This window comes from Amphiprion ocellaris, chromosome 13, assembly GCF_022539595.1.
Source record: "Amphiprion ocellaris isolate individual 3 ecotype Okinawa chromosome 13, ASM2253959v1, whole genome shotgun sequence".
NCBI classification, from domain to species: Eukaryota; Metazoa; Chordata; class Actinopteri; family Pomacentridae; genus Amphiprion; species Amphiprion ocellaris.
Window position 1 is genome coordinate 52,160 of NC_072778.1, and position 14,551 is coordinate 66,710.

Genomic DNA, 14,551 nt, shown 5'->3' on the forward strand with positions numbered 1-14,551 from the left:
AAAAAGTATTTTTTAAATGTTTAATCTATTATTATTTAAAAAGTATTATTTTTTAAATGTTTAATCTAATTCTTGTTTAAAAAATATTTTTAAATTGTTTAATCTAATTCTTGTTTAAAAAAGTATCATTTTTTAATTGTTTAATCTAATTCTTGTTTAAAAAGTATTATTTTTTTAAATGTTTAATATAAATCTTGTTTAAAAAGTATTCTTTTTTAAATGTTTAATCTAATTATTGTTTAAAAAGTATCATTTTTTAAATGTTTAATATAAATCTTGTTTAAAAAGTATTCTTTTTAAAATGTTTAATATAATTATTGTTTAAAAAGTATCATTTTTTAAATGTTTAATCTAATTCTTGTTTAAAAAGTATTATTTTTTAAATGTGTAATCTAATTCTTGTTTAAAAAGTATTCAATATTTTGTCAGTTTAATAAAATGAAACATTAAATACAATTAAATGATATTAAACTGACAAAATATTGAATTAGAAAATGAAACACGATACAAAACATGTAAGTATGAAATTAAACAAAATTTTTAAAATAACATTATTAAAAATTACAGAGAAAATACTTCAGATAATTACACATTTAAAAAAAATAATACTTTTTAAACAAGAATTAGATTACACATTTAAAAAATAATACTTTTTAAACAAGATTTATATTAAACATTAAAAAAAACTTTTTAAACAAGAATAATATTAAACATTTAAAATAATACAAAACATTTAATTAGATTATTAAACCTTTAAAAAGACAAAACATTTAATTAAAAAATTCAATGTTTAATTAGAAAATTAAATCTTAAACACAATAAAACTTCAAATAGGAATTAAACAGAAAATACAATGAATCATTTAAAAAGAAAATTAAACATTAAAAGGTGGTAAAACATTTAACAAAGATTTAATCGAAAAATTAAACATTGGGAAAGGAAAGGAAATTTTTCAAACATGCCGATAAAACATTTGAAAAAACAACAATTAAACATTAAAAAGACAAAACATTTCTAAATCAAATCAGACATTAACAAAAGAATAAAAGGTGACAAAAAGAGCAAAACTAAACGTTTAAGAAGAATCAAACTAAAGACAAAACATTTGAAAAGACACCAGTTAGACTTTAGAAGATCAAATTAAACAGAAGAGACAATAAAACGATCAAAAAGAGCAAAAACAGATAAATGTCTTAAAGCGTTTTCTAGTCTGAAATGAAAACATCAAGTTGTTTCTTCAAATATTTCCTCTTTCTATGTTCTTGGTTTGATTGTGGACAGATTTACTAAGAACTCATTTCAGAAAACTGCTTTCCAGATAAAGTCTACTAGTAGTTGAAGGCATCGATCAAACTAATGTTACCTTCTGATCTCCACAAACTTTACTGTTCAGTGAAGAGAATCAAAGTTTGTTGAGGATTTGTAAAAAACCCACAGGTGAAGGTCTGAGAAGAACTCAGATGGATGGTCTAAATGTGAAATCAAGACTCATGGTCACAAGTTTTAAGGCTTCTGTTAACCAGAAAGTTCAAACTAACAGAGAAGTACTGAGAAACTTTTAAAATTTCAGTCCTCAGACTGTCTGAAGGTTCAAACTAACAGAGAAGTACTGAGAAACTTTTAAAACTTCAGTCCTCAGACTGTCTGAAGGTTCAAACTAACAGATAACTACTCAAGAACTTCTAAGATTTCAGTCCTTGGACTGTCTGAAGGTTCAAACTAACAGAGAACTACTGTGGGACTTAGAAAATTTCAGCCCTCAGACTGTGTGAAAGCTCAGGTCCTGAGGACTTGGGAGGTGTGCAGGCTTTGGAAAGTCTTGGAACTGAGGGTTCCACCCTCCAGAACAAAGGCTGAAGCCCAACCTCCTGAGAAAAACGGTCGAGTCAAGACCCGAGTTAAAAAAAAAAAATCAAAAACGACAAAAAATAGATGATAAATGCGCAAAAAAAAGAAGAATTAGTATCTGAGCGAATAGCTCAGGGGGATAAGAAGAGCGACTACAGAGTGGAAGGTCGCAGGTTCAAGACCCGCCACTGGCAGTTTTCTTTCTTTGTCTTTGTCAGGATTTTGATAAAACTTAAGAAGGGTCTGGTCTTGAACCAGCGACCTGCAGCTCCATAGGCAAATCCTTAACTCACTGAGCTACAGATCAGATGAAAAGAAATAAATTCGTCGTCCCTTTGACATCGTAGTTGCTGAAGTCACCACGTGGGCAGAGCCAAGGCGGAGTCTGGGTGGAGTCAGGGCGGAGAGTAGGTGGGGAGGTGGGTGGCGGCCTCCCCCCTCTACTCCCCCACCTCTCCCCACCGCCCACCACACCTTCCCCCGCCTGACGAATTCTTCGAGTCTCCACGAGTTCTTCGAGTCTCGACAGGTTTTCCCCAGTTTCTGGAGTTTCCACGAGGTCGGAGGCAGAACAAGCTGTCATGAAGAGGTGTTGAAGTCAGCCAGGATGGACTGACTTTTTATAGCGACTAGAAGGAAGACGACTAGAAGAGCAGGTCTTTAACCACCATCCATAAAATCCATGGAGTCGCTCCAGAGAAATAAAGGAAGGTCAACTTTTATCAACCTCCATCCAGATCTTCAACAACATTTTTAGCACCACAGACCTTTAGTATCACACTTTATTATCATTTATTAGGACTTTAATGGAATCCACCAGCAGATTTAGTTTTTGTTGACAAACTTTATTCTTGTCGTCGTGGGACTGCAGTATTTAAAACTCTTCCTTCTATTTGACCTCATGTTTATTAGTTTTAGTGGAGAAAGTTATTTTAGTTGTCCATTAGTCCCTTAAAAACCAAATAATAAATTGGATTAGTCAAGAGGTTTAAATTTCTTACTTTGTCATATTTTAAATGACAAAAAAATATAAAAATAAAGCATCTTCAGACAATTTGACCTGTAACTGGCGTTATATAAATAAAATAGAATTAAAATTGTATGTATCTTGTAATGTTGGAGTAATTCAGCCATATATGTTGGAAAACACATTTTCTTTGTCCATTAAGCTGTTGGTTGTTTTCTCCACTAATTCATTTCTTGTTTTGGTTTATAAAATGTCAAACCCAAATATATTCAGTTTACTGTCATAAAAACCAAACAGATTTACATTCATGATGCAGGAATCAGGCAGTTTTTCACTTTTTATCTTAGTTTAGTCAGAAAGATAGTTGATAATGTGTGAATTGTTGCAGCTTGTGAGCCATAAAAGGTTTTAATCTTTGGGGCCGAGTGTCAGAAAACATTTAGAAACCAACATCAACAAAACACTCAACAAACATTTGAACATCATTAAAGGGAAATCCAACTTTTGCATGACAATGTCTAATAAAAGGACATTTATTTCCAACGTAAATGTGTGATATTCATCCTCTGGAGCTTTCTCTTTACATCGTCTTCCACCTGGACTGCTTTGGTCGGGAGCATGTGCAACAAACATTTGAAAAACTGCACTTTAACATCAATGAATGACACTGACGTTTAATCTCTACATAAATGAGACTGAGTCTGGATGTGCTGCTCTGTCATTAACTCCTAAGTTTAGGGAAAGTTCAAACAAAAGAGGACAGTTCAGATAAGACTTGAGAATGAGCTTATTCTGAACAAACATCTCAGACTTTCTGAGCTTCAGCACCTCTAGCAAGATATTTTAACAACAAGCAACTCAAGAGATCCAGAAGTTGGAGAGAGTTAGCTTTAGCTTAGCCAAAGAACATGTGGGACGCTAACCTAGCAAACATTTCAGACTTTTCTCTGTGAATTCTGAGAAATAATTTCCTATTTAATGACAGAGCTACACATCTTAACTCAGTCTCATTAAAACAGACTCTAATTCAGTGTCATCCATCCATATTAAAGTGCAGTTACCCAAAATGTTTGTTGCATGAGCTCCAACAAAACCTGTCCAGGTAGAAGGCCACTTTGACAAACAGGAAGTGGAAGATTCCAAGTAGATTTATAGAAAGGGGAACCAGACTGTACTAAGTGTGGTCCAGTATAGAGGGGTGTTTTGTGGGTTTTTAAGGCTGATAATGATTATTAGTGACACATTTGGAGTAGATATTCATTTGCAGTAAATGAAAGTATTTAAAATCTTGGAGTTAAACACAAACTCTAACAGAAAACTTTGTTGATACGTTTTTGTTTTGTTTACAGATGTTAAAGGAGTTTTATTCGTGACATATAACCAATCAAATCACTCCAGAAGACAGAGCAACCACAGGTAGATAAAGGTTCAGAGCCAAAGTAGTGCCATTTTTAAATGTATTTATTACCGTAAATCAGTAAAAAATAAAATACTGATAATCAGTAAATCAGTCAGCCCACAATTACTACAATTCTACAATGTATGTCTCTTTCCTTTGACTTGTTATTTGTACAATATACAATGTATATGATGCCATTTTTTCATAGCAAAGGCTGTACTATGATGTTTTCTAAGAGACATGCTAAACTATAGGCTTTTTTAATTGACATATTACTGTGACGTTTTGTTGTTTTAGTTTTTTTGTTGTATTTCAAGAATTTGAACAGTTTTAAAAATGACTATACTTTAACTTGTGCAATGAAATATTATTCTATGGCATTTTTAGATGACATATTATACTCTGATGTTTTCTTGAATAACATAATATTTTGACAATATACTGCACTATGACATTTTTTGAACTACATATCATACATGACAATTTTAGGCAACATCCCATCATTTTGCGCTTTTTGAACCACATAATAATCTGTGGGGGTTTTTTGCCGACATGCTGTACTATGAACTACAGGCCATACTATGTTATCCTTGAGTAAAGTATACTACACTTTGACATTTTCTGAACTACATCCTATACTATGACGTTATACACAGAGTACTTTGGTTACATGTTGATTTATAATCTAGATTTTTTCCTGTATTGTTTTTTGATGGGATTATCACAGACCTGACTGTGAACACCGTTGACACCCACCTGAGGGAGACGCTGTCTAAGATCTCAAGGCTGCTTGGTCGTGGTCTTTCTGGTCCTGCTCCAGAACGCCTTCATCAACTACGTCTTCTTTTGAAGAGGCCCTCAGATGCTGCAATCTCTGACCTTCAGGAGGAACTGCTACTTTCACTCTGTAACGAGATGGTGGTTATTTTAAAGACCCAGCTCCTGGCAGCTTTGAGTGAAAATTTAACATCCATCAAAACAGAACTACAGACAGTTAAATCTGAGCTGTGGGTCAGTATTTCAAACATCAAGTCCGACCCGGCTGCCCTAAAGCACGCTGTGGGTGAAACGGAAACTTCACTCTCCACATCAGCGACGACATCGTCACACTCCAAAGCAGAGCATCTGTCTGCTGAACTTTTAAAAGTGGACTATAAATGTGAAGAATGTGAGCAGCAGCAGCCTGTGAGCAGCGGAACAGATGTGATCAGAAAGAAGTCATTTTCTTTTTTCTTTTCTTTCTGGTTGACTTGATGCTGTCAGACGCAGATGTTGGAGCTGATTCTAATCTTTCAGGATAAAAAGCTGCTTTTCCTTCACAGACTTTTCAGAAAATTATTCTCTTAGGTTTTCTCTGCTATTTATATTTTTTTTACCTGTGATTATTTCATTATTGTAAAGTTTGAGGCATTAAGACTCATTTAGTTATTTTATTCCTGAAATCTTTGACGTAGCAGAACTAAACTTCCATTTTCCTTCTTGTACTTCTGATACTAAACGTATCTTCAACACAGATCATCTGGTTTTAATGACTCAGCAGCAACATCACAACAAAAGAGACAATTTTCAACAAATTCATGAAACTGATGTCATTTAAAACTATCAGAGTCTGTTTTAGTGTCAAATTAAAGCTGATTACTGACAACTAGAACATTAACATTACTGTTTTAATCACATTTAAGTTTCCTTAACGTTACATTAATGTCAACCAGCCACAGTTTGATGAACTTAATGAACCACATTACAGGAACACAACACACTTCAGCCGCTGACAGGAAACAACATAAACATCGTTAGCTTGATGCTACATTTAGCTGCTAATCAGGACTGCTCAGCTAGCTCGGTTAGCATTGCTAATTCACATTAAAGCTAATATTCACTGGATGCTAACTCTCTTCTCTGGTCAACACACAGAAATAAACTCCACCAACTCCTGGGGTTTACTGCTCACATTATATCTGACTCTGAAGTTGAACATAAAGTTCAGTAAAACCAGCACCGATCAGTAAATTATCATTTATTACCGACCAGCTGTCGGAGTCCTTCAGTGTCTGTTGGTCCAATCAGCCGAAGGACTGAATTACTGAAGTGAAAACTGATTAAAACAAGACACCGGTCAGTAAAACTCTCTGTGGAAAATGTGCTGCTGCTCCACCGATAAATACCAACAAACTAAAACAAACTTGGTGGAAGTGTTGCTTTTAGTGATTTTTTAATAAATAGCAAATATGAGGCTTTTATTTTTCTGGAAGTAAAAGGAAACGTTGCTTATCCGTAGTTTCCTAACTTAACTTTAGCTGCATTTTCTACATGTTCTGACTGATAGATCATTTTTTTTAAATACACCCTTAGCTAACAGTTTCAACTGTTCATCTGTGCTTCTAGCGAACAACGTCAGCAGCTAACTGTACGCATTAATTTAACCAGACAATACTGTCTTTTGTTCACTCGGTAAAGCTGACACCCAAAGAGAAGATTTATTAAAAATCAAACATCAGTGCAGTTTTTATTCCACTTCGGCTGCTGTATTTACATCCTCTTATTGTGTCGCACTGACGGCTGAGCGATGAAACTCATTCATGGATGTGAGACAGAAAAACTTCCCCACAAAGACAAACTTCCTGGTTTTTGTTTTTGCATATGTTGAGTGTACGTTGCAGAGCTGGAAGGAAAAGTTTTCTTCCTTAAGCCGCCCGCCTCTAATCTCAGATGACTAATTTAACAGTAAGCGAACAGGCAGAATGTGACTGGCGGCGTTGAAAAGAGGATAAAGGAAGTAGAATTGCGCCTCGGCCACCAGCCCTCTCCTCCTGACCCGCACATGTTTGCGTCGGCGGGGCATTTGTTCTGCTTGTCAAAGTCGCCGCCGTCCAATTGGGTGAAGCTCGTATTAAAGAGATCAGCGTATTTGCATGTCGCCACGATGGCTGCCTCGCTCGTTTCTCTTTGTGAATATAAAGCAGACAGAACTTAAAGCTGAGAGGTTTCATTACCGAGTCCATCGCAGCCATGCAGCTCCGACGCACAAATTAAATTGTGCCACTTTGTTGAGCAGCGACCTTCTGTTCCTAACTGCAGATTCATCTCCGGAAACTTTCAACCCAAAACTCTCTGCAGACGCCACATCCGCACCATTTCTATAGACCTCAGAGCTCCTTTAAGCTTCCAGGTGGATAAAATACTCATTTAATACACGTCTGATGCTTGAAAAGTGCAAATTAACCCTTGAACACAAAGCAGTTTAGATTTAAATTTACATTTTTTCCACTTTTTCCAGCAGCTAATTATCATTTCATGCACAAAGAAGCCTCACAGAAACAGTAAAAATAAGCTTTTTTTCAAGCATTTTACTGCAGATTTAGTCAAATTAGTGACCAAAGATTTCATTTCAAGCCTCCAGTTTGCAAAAATAGCCATTTTTATTCATTTTTATTCATTTTAATACATGTCTGTTGCTTGAAAAGTGCAAATTAAGCCTTGAAAACAAAGCAGTTTACAAATTAAAGCACAAAAAGTTGAGTATTAACTTGATTTTTTCACTTTGTTTTAAAAACAAAGCAGCTAATTTGACGTTTTTTCCAAAGATTCTTCATACAAAAATGATAAATTATACTAGTTTCTAATTATATTTACACAGATGCAGAATTTATTTTAACACTCGACTTCATGAGGCTGATAATTACAAATAATTAGAAAAATAAAATATCCCAAACAGTGATTTAGCATCAATTAAAGGCAACAGAGACGAAGGATTTACTGCTAATGAACTATAGCTATTATTCAGTTACTACAGGGGTGTCCAACATGTGGTCCGAGGGCCAAAAGTGGTCCTCCAGAGGGTCCAATCAGGTCCTCAAAGTGTAAAAATTCCAGAGAAGACATTAACTGCAGATTGTAAATTAGTAAAACTATAAATTAAAATAATTTCTAGACCATGACAAGTTGTTTGGATCATAAAGTAAAATACTAGATTGTTCTTTTGTCATTTTGTGTCTCGTTTTCGGAATATTTTGTCTGTTTTTGTTGTTTTTTGTCATTTTGTGTCTCGTTTTTATCATTTTGTGTCTCATTTTTGTAATATTTTGTCTTGTTTTTGTTGCTTTTTTGTCTTTTTTTTGTCTGACTGTTTGTCGTTTTGATCATTCTCCGTGGTTCAGTTGCAGATAATTGTGATTAAATGTTGTGTTTGTTTGTAGACTCTGTAATCTGGACGTTCTATCGGTTATTATGTTGTGATTTTTCTGCTCACTGGAGATCAAACTGGACTGAATGTTCCTGAACTAAGAAGAGTTTGGAAAAAACAGGCATAAATCAGTATTTATTCAGCCTAAATGGAGTTTTTCTTTTAGAATATTCATATTTTTCCTTTCATTTTCATTAAAAATTGTTCAAATATTCTTAAATCTTAACTTTTAAAGGCTGCAGGCAGCAGATACCTGAAATAAAATGAATTCTAATTAGTTCACTTTGTGCTCCTCTAATTAAATATTAAGAACATGTGTGAATGAAAGCTGAATTATTTGGGTTTATGTTTACATTTTCTTACAGGATATTCAGATTTTTCCATTAATTAATCTTAAATTTAACCATTTTTTCCCTCTAAATGTTAAAACTGGTTTAAAAATAACGAACCAGAAGCAGATCTCCTCTCATATCTGCTCGTAAAACCTTTTTTTTTTAATCCTCTCATTGTCTTTTGTGGTTGAAGCTCAATGCTCCGCCGCTTTTCTCTCCATATTTTAAGTGAAACTTTGACTTTACTGAAGTGTGAAAATTTAACCGACATAATATTATTTCTGTGTGACAGCGTTTCACTGCGAGCGTCTGATTCTCAGACGTCTATTCTGGTTCTTCTGCTCCGTTTTAACATAACTCACGTGTTTATTTCTATACTTCTGGCTTTGTCGTATGTAATAATAATAATAATAATAATAATAATAATAATAATAATAATAATAATAATAATAATAATAACAATAATGCAGGTGTTTTGTAATTTATGGTTGTATTTAAACGGAGCTGTGACAGAAAAAGTCCCGTTTTGCTTTTAAGGTTAATAATGCAACTTATTTGGACTTTTACTTGATTAAATGTGCACTTTTATTGATAATAGAACTAAATATGAAGGATTTTTTTCTCTATTGAAGCTCCTTAAAACTGATTCGTGCACAAAGATTTGCCTTAAATCCAAGAAAAATGCAAATAAAAGCTCAAACTGCAGCTTTTTCTGCACTTAAACTCTCCACAGACGCCACCAACGCCCACATTCCCACCATTTCTTTAAACCTCGGAGCTTCTTTAAGCCTCCAGGTGGCAAAAAATAGTCATTTATAGTAAGTTATATTCATTTTAATACATGTCTGTGGCTATAAAAGTGCTTATTAACCCTCAAAAACAAAACAGTTTGGTGTTAAATTTATATTTTTCCAGCAGCTAATTATTGTTTCATGCACAAAAAACTCATTTGAAGCCTCCAGTTGGCAAAAACTGCCATTTTTATTCCTTTTTATTCATTTTAATACACATCTGATGCTTGAAAAGTGCAAATTAACCCTCAAAAACAAAGCAGTTTACAGATTAAAGCACAAAAAGTCGAGCATTAACTTGATTTTTTCCTATTTACATTAAAAACAAAGCAGCTAATTATTGTTCCATGCAGAAAGAACTGAAAAGATGCTCTTTTTTCTGTCATTTTACTGCAGATTTAGTTATTGACCAAACATTTCAGTTAAAGCCATGATAAATCTGTCAAACACTAATTATGAGATTTTCTCCCATAAATTCAAGCATTAATTGTAATTCAGTGTAAATCAGCACCTTTTTCATCATTCAGCTGAATTAACAGGTGATATTTTTTCTCTGTTGAAGCTCCTTCAAACTGACTCCTGCATAAAGATTTTGCTTTAAACCCAAGAAAAAGGCAAATAAGCAAATAAAAGCTCAAAGAGTGCAAATATGATGAAGAAAAAGTAGACTAGTGTAAAAAAAAATGCATTTCTTCATATTTTGTTTTGTAAGTTTAAATTAGAAAAGTTCTTTAATGACTTTTTAAAATGTATAAGTAAATTAATGAGTTTTTGTTCTTTTTTGTGGGAAAAATGTCGGTTTAGAAACTATTTTTCATTTAATTCAGCTACTTTTACCCTCGATTTCTCCATTTCCCAGGTAATTAACGCAGATTTTCTCTCTTATTTGCAGCTGAACAGATTTTTTTAAACTGAATCTCGTCTCCAGGTGTCCAGGTGTAGTTCTGGCAGGTGACCAGCAGGGGACAGTAGAGCTCCACCAGTCAGTCACTGCTCTCAGATCAGTTTTAACCCTTCAGAGGACATGAAGAAGACAGAAGACGAAGAGGACGGTTGGACCTCTGGTACGGTAGAGCTCCTGATTTGATTTATTTGCTATGATTCTGACCTCCTGATGTTTTATTTGTTGATTTTATTTATGTCACTGATTCATTTCTGTTGTTTTAATCTGATTATTCATATCACAGACGCATCTGGAGTCCTTTGGAGCAGAAAAAAAAGCGTTCATGAGAACTAAAATCATTTTAGACAACATTCTGGTAGGAATAAACCCTAAAAACTACAAGTATCTGGACAGTAAGTATTTTGGAGGAATAAACCTGAAAAACTGCTACTATTTTAGAAAGAATTAAGTATTTGAGATGTAATAAACCTTACAGACTACACGTATTTGGACAGAATGAAGTATTTTAGGTGAAATAAACATTTAAAACTACAAGTATATAGTCAAAAAGTAGTATTACAGCTGGAATAAACCCTAAAAACTACAAGCATTTGGACAGATATTAGTATTTTAGCTGGAATAAATCCCAAAACCTACAAGTATCTGGACAGAAAAGAGTATTTTGGAGGGATATACCATAAAAACTACAAATATTTGGAGAAAATGTAGTATTTTAGGAGGAATAGACCCTAAACATTACAAGTATTTGGACAGAATGAAGTATTTTGGGTGGAATAAACATTTAAAACGATGAGTATCTGGACAGAAAGTAGGATTTTAGGTGGAATAAACCCTAAAAACTACAAGTATTTTGTCAGAAAGTAGTATTTTGGAGAAATAAACCTTAAAACCAGACACAATAAAATCTAATAGAATCTATTTTACTATATTTTGACCAGATTCACCAGAAATAATCTTTAATCTGATTGTTTGCTGACACATACAGAGACCAAATAAACGCTCACAGCTGCAGCACAGGAAAGATGTCTGGATTTATGTATGATTTTTATGCATCAGAGTGAAGCGTTGGGCCGTGACTTGTGACGACAGTTAAAAAAACGAGTCTGTGTCGCTGTGTTTGATGGAACTTGTTGGATTTTCCTGTTATTGCTTGATAAATGTCTGTTACGCTGAGGAAATGAAGCTCAAATGAACAAAAACGCTCAAAAAAAATCTCCATTTTATCCACAGATTTTGCCTGTGGATGAAATACTCTGATCTGTTGCTTAAATAAAGGTAGAAATACTATGTGATTAATAAAATATACTAGAAACACCACAGTCATGCAAAAATGATCCCATAACAATGTAGAAATTATAGATGTATCATTTTAACACTTCAGCTGTTAAACATAGAGTTTATTTTAATTATTTTATGGTTTGTTGATCATTTTTTGTTTGAATAACTTGAATCTGCAGCAACTAAACTGATAATAAGAATGTGGAAGCACACTATCTGCCTTTTATGAGGTAAATTTGATTTTAATGAATGAATCATCATTATTTCGAGTTTTGATGCTTAACGAGGTTTGGAGGTGAATTGGCCAATCAGAAGTGGAGCTGGCTAACGAGCAGTAGGAGGGCGGGGCTTACATGTGCTGATTGATGTCTCTGTGTGTGTCTTTTCTCTGGTCTGCGCTGACAGAAAGCAGAAAATGATGATTTACTCGGTGAGCTTTTATTCACGCCGTGTCCCAGATGAATAAAGATCAAATTAGAAGTTTATGAGCTCCGCTGTCGGTCCTGACGTTTATATGAGCTCTGGGCTCGGCTCGCTGTGATTTATGTTTACAGCAGCGCAGGAGGGCGGAAATAAATAAAAAAACAAATGAAGTAGCCTGAAATCAAACTCTAATGTTCTGTCAACAGCAGCAGAGACGCACAGACGGATGACGGGAGAAAACTCCACCATTTAAAATGATGAAATAAGACTGGTTTACAGTTTCTATAGAAAGTGTTCATTTCCCTTTGGAAGTTTTCCCTCCTTTTATTTATTTACAACAGTGAACCACTGTCAAGAATTTACAAAAAAAGAGTCTGTATGTCAAAGTGAAAACAGATTTCCACCGAAGTAATATCAATTAATCAAAAATATAAAATAAGTGATTCTATAAGCACTTACCTCTAGGTGGCAGCATCATGATGTGAAGCACGGTGGTGGCAGCACCATGACGTGAAGCACGGTGGTGGCAGCATCAGGACGTGAAGCATGGTGGTGGCAGCACCATGACGTGAAGCATGGTGGTGGCAGCATCAGGACGTGAAGCATGGTGGTGGCAGCACCATGACGTGAAGCATGGTGGTGGCAGCATCATGATGTGAAGCACGGTGGTGGCAGCATCATGACGTGAAGCACGGTGGTGGCAGCATCAGGACGTGAAGCATGGTGGTGGCAGCACCATGACGTGAAGCATGGTGGTGGCAGCATCATGATGTGAAGCACGGTGGTGGCAGCATCATGACGTGAAGCACGGTGGTGGCAGCATCATGACGTGAAGCATGGTGGTGGCAGCATCATGACGTGAAGCACGGTGGTGGCAGCATCATGACGTGAAGCATGGTGGTGGCAGCACCATGATGTGAAAAGAGATTCTATAAGCACTTACCTCTAGGTGGCAGCATCATGACGTGAAGCACGGTGGTGGCAGCATCATGACGTGAAGCACGGTGGTGGCAGCATCATGACGTGAAGCACGGTGGTGGCAGCATCATGACGTGAAGCATGGTGGTGGCAGCATCATGACGTGAAGCACGGTGGTGGCAGCATCATGATGTGAAACAGTCACTTATTTTCCTTTTTATCTTAGAGTTAAATGAACATTAAAGCTACTCTGTGATTATTATTTTACTAATTTATTACTTTAACATTGCAAACAAACTTGTTTATTTATTTGAGCTATAATTTAAATAATAAAAGTGAGCTAAAAGCCCAACAGGAAGCTGAACTGCCTCCTCTCAGATTCAGGAGCTGCAGCCACATGATGGCAGCAAAGCATCATGGGAGGAGGAAAAGAAGCATTAGTCATCAAAGGTGCTGAGGAGGAGGAGGCATCCATAACGTATGTGATCACTCAGAGAGGAGGAGGAAGATGATCCTGATGAAGACACAGAGCCTCCCGTCCGTCACTCACCTGGAAATAAAAATAAAAGCCTCCAGGTGAACATCAGCATCCTGAACCTTCAGACCAGAGAGGAGAAGATTATTTACTGCAGAGGAGCGTTAGGTCGCTTTACAAGTCCTGAGAAATAGGAGATACACTTTATATCCATCAGATGGACTCTGTCAGGTTCAGATGGTTTGTTTTTAATGTTATTAATCAGATAAACATGAATATTATTGAAATGATTCTTTATTCTCAGCCTCATCAGCAATTTATCACTTTTCACTGTTTAAAACTCGTCATATACCACCTCCAGCTGTAAAAAAAAAAATTTAACAGCAATAGTTTATATATGTGTGTATATATAAGTATATATATGTATATATATATATATGTATATATATATGTGTATATATATATATATATACACACACACATATATATGTGTATATATATATACACATATATATACATATATATACACACATATAGATATCATGTAAAAAATATGATCTAGTTCATAAATAATATATGAATACATAAATAATATGTAAAATATATTGTTACATATTTAGATTTATTTTTATATTTATTACATCATTATATATAATAGTAAAATCACTGAAAAATATTAATATACATGCTAATTAAATACAGACTGTAAATAATATCCACATGAAAGAAAATATTTTTTAACAACTATTAATTAATTTTTTTAATGATATTTATCCATACTTTTGTAAAAACAAATTTTTTACTATTTTGACTGTTTCATTTAGGAAAAAAATATTCCTATTTTACAGATTTCTCTTGTTAAATTACAAATAACATCTAGTAAAATCACAGAAAAAGTATTAATTTACATGTTAACTATTAATAACAGAGTGTAAAAATATCCACATAAAAATCTGTATTTTAACAAATATTAATAAAAAATATTTTTAAACAGTATTTATCCATAAAAGTGTACTTTTCTTACTGTGTTTAA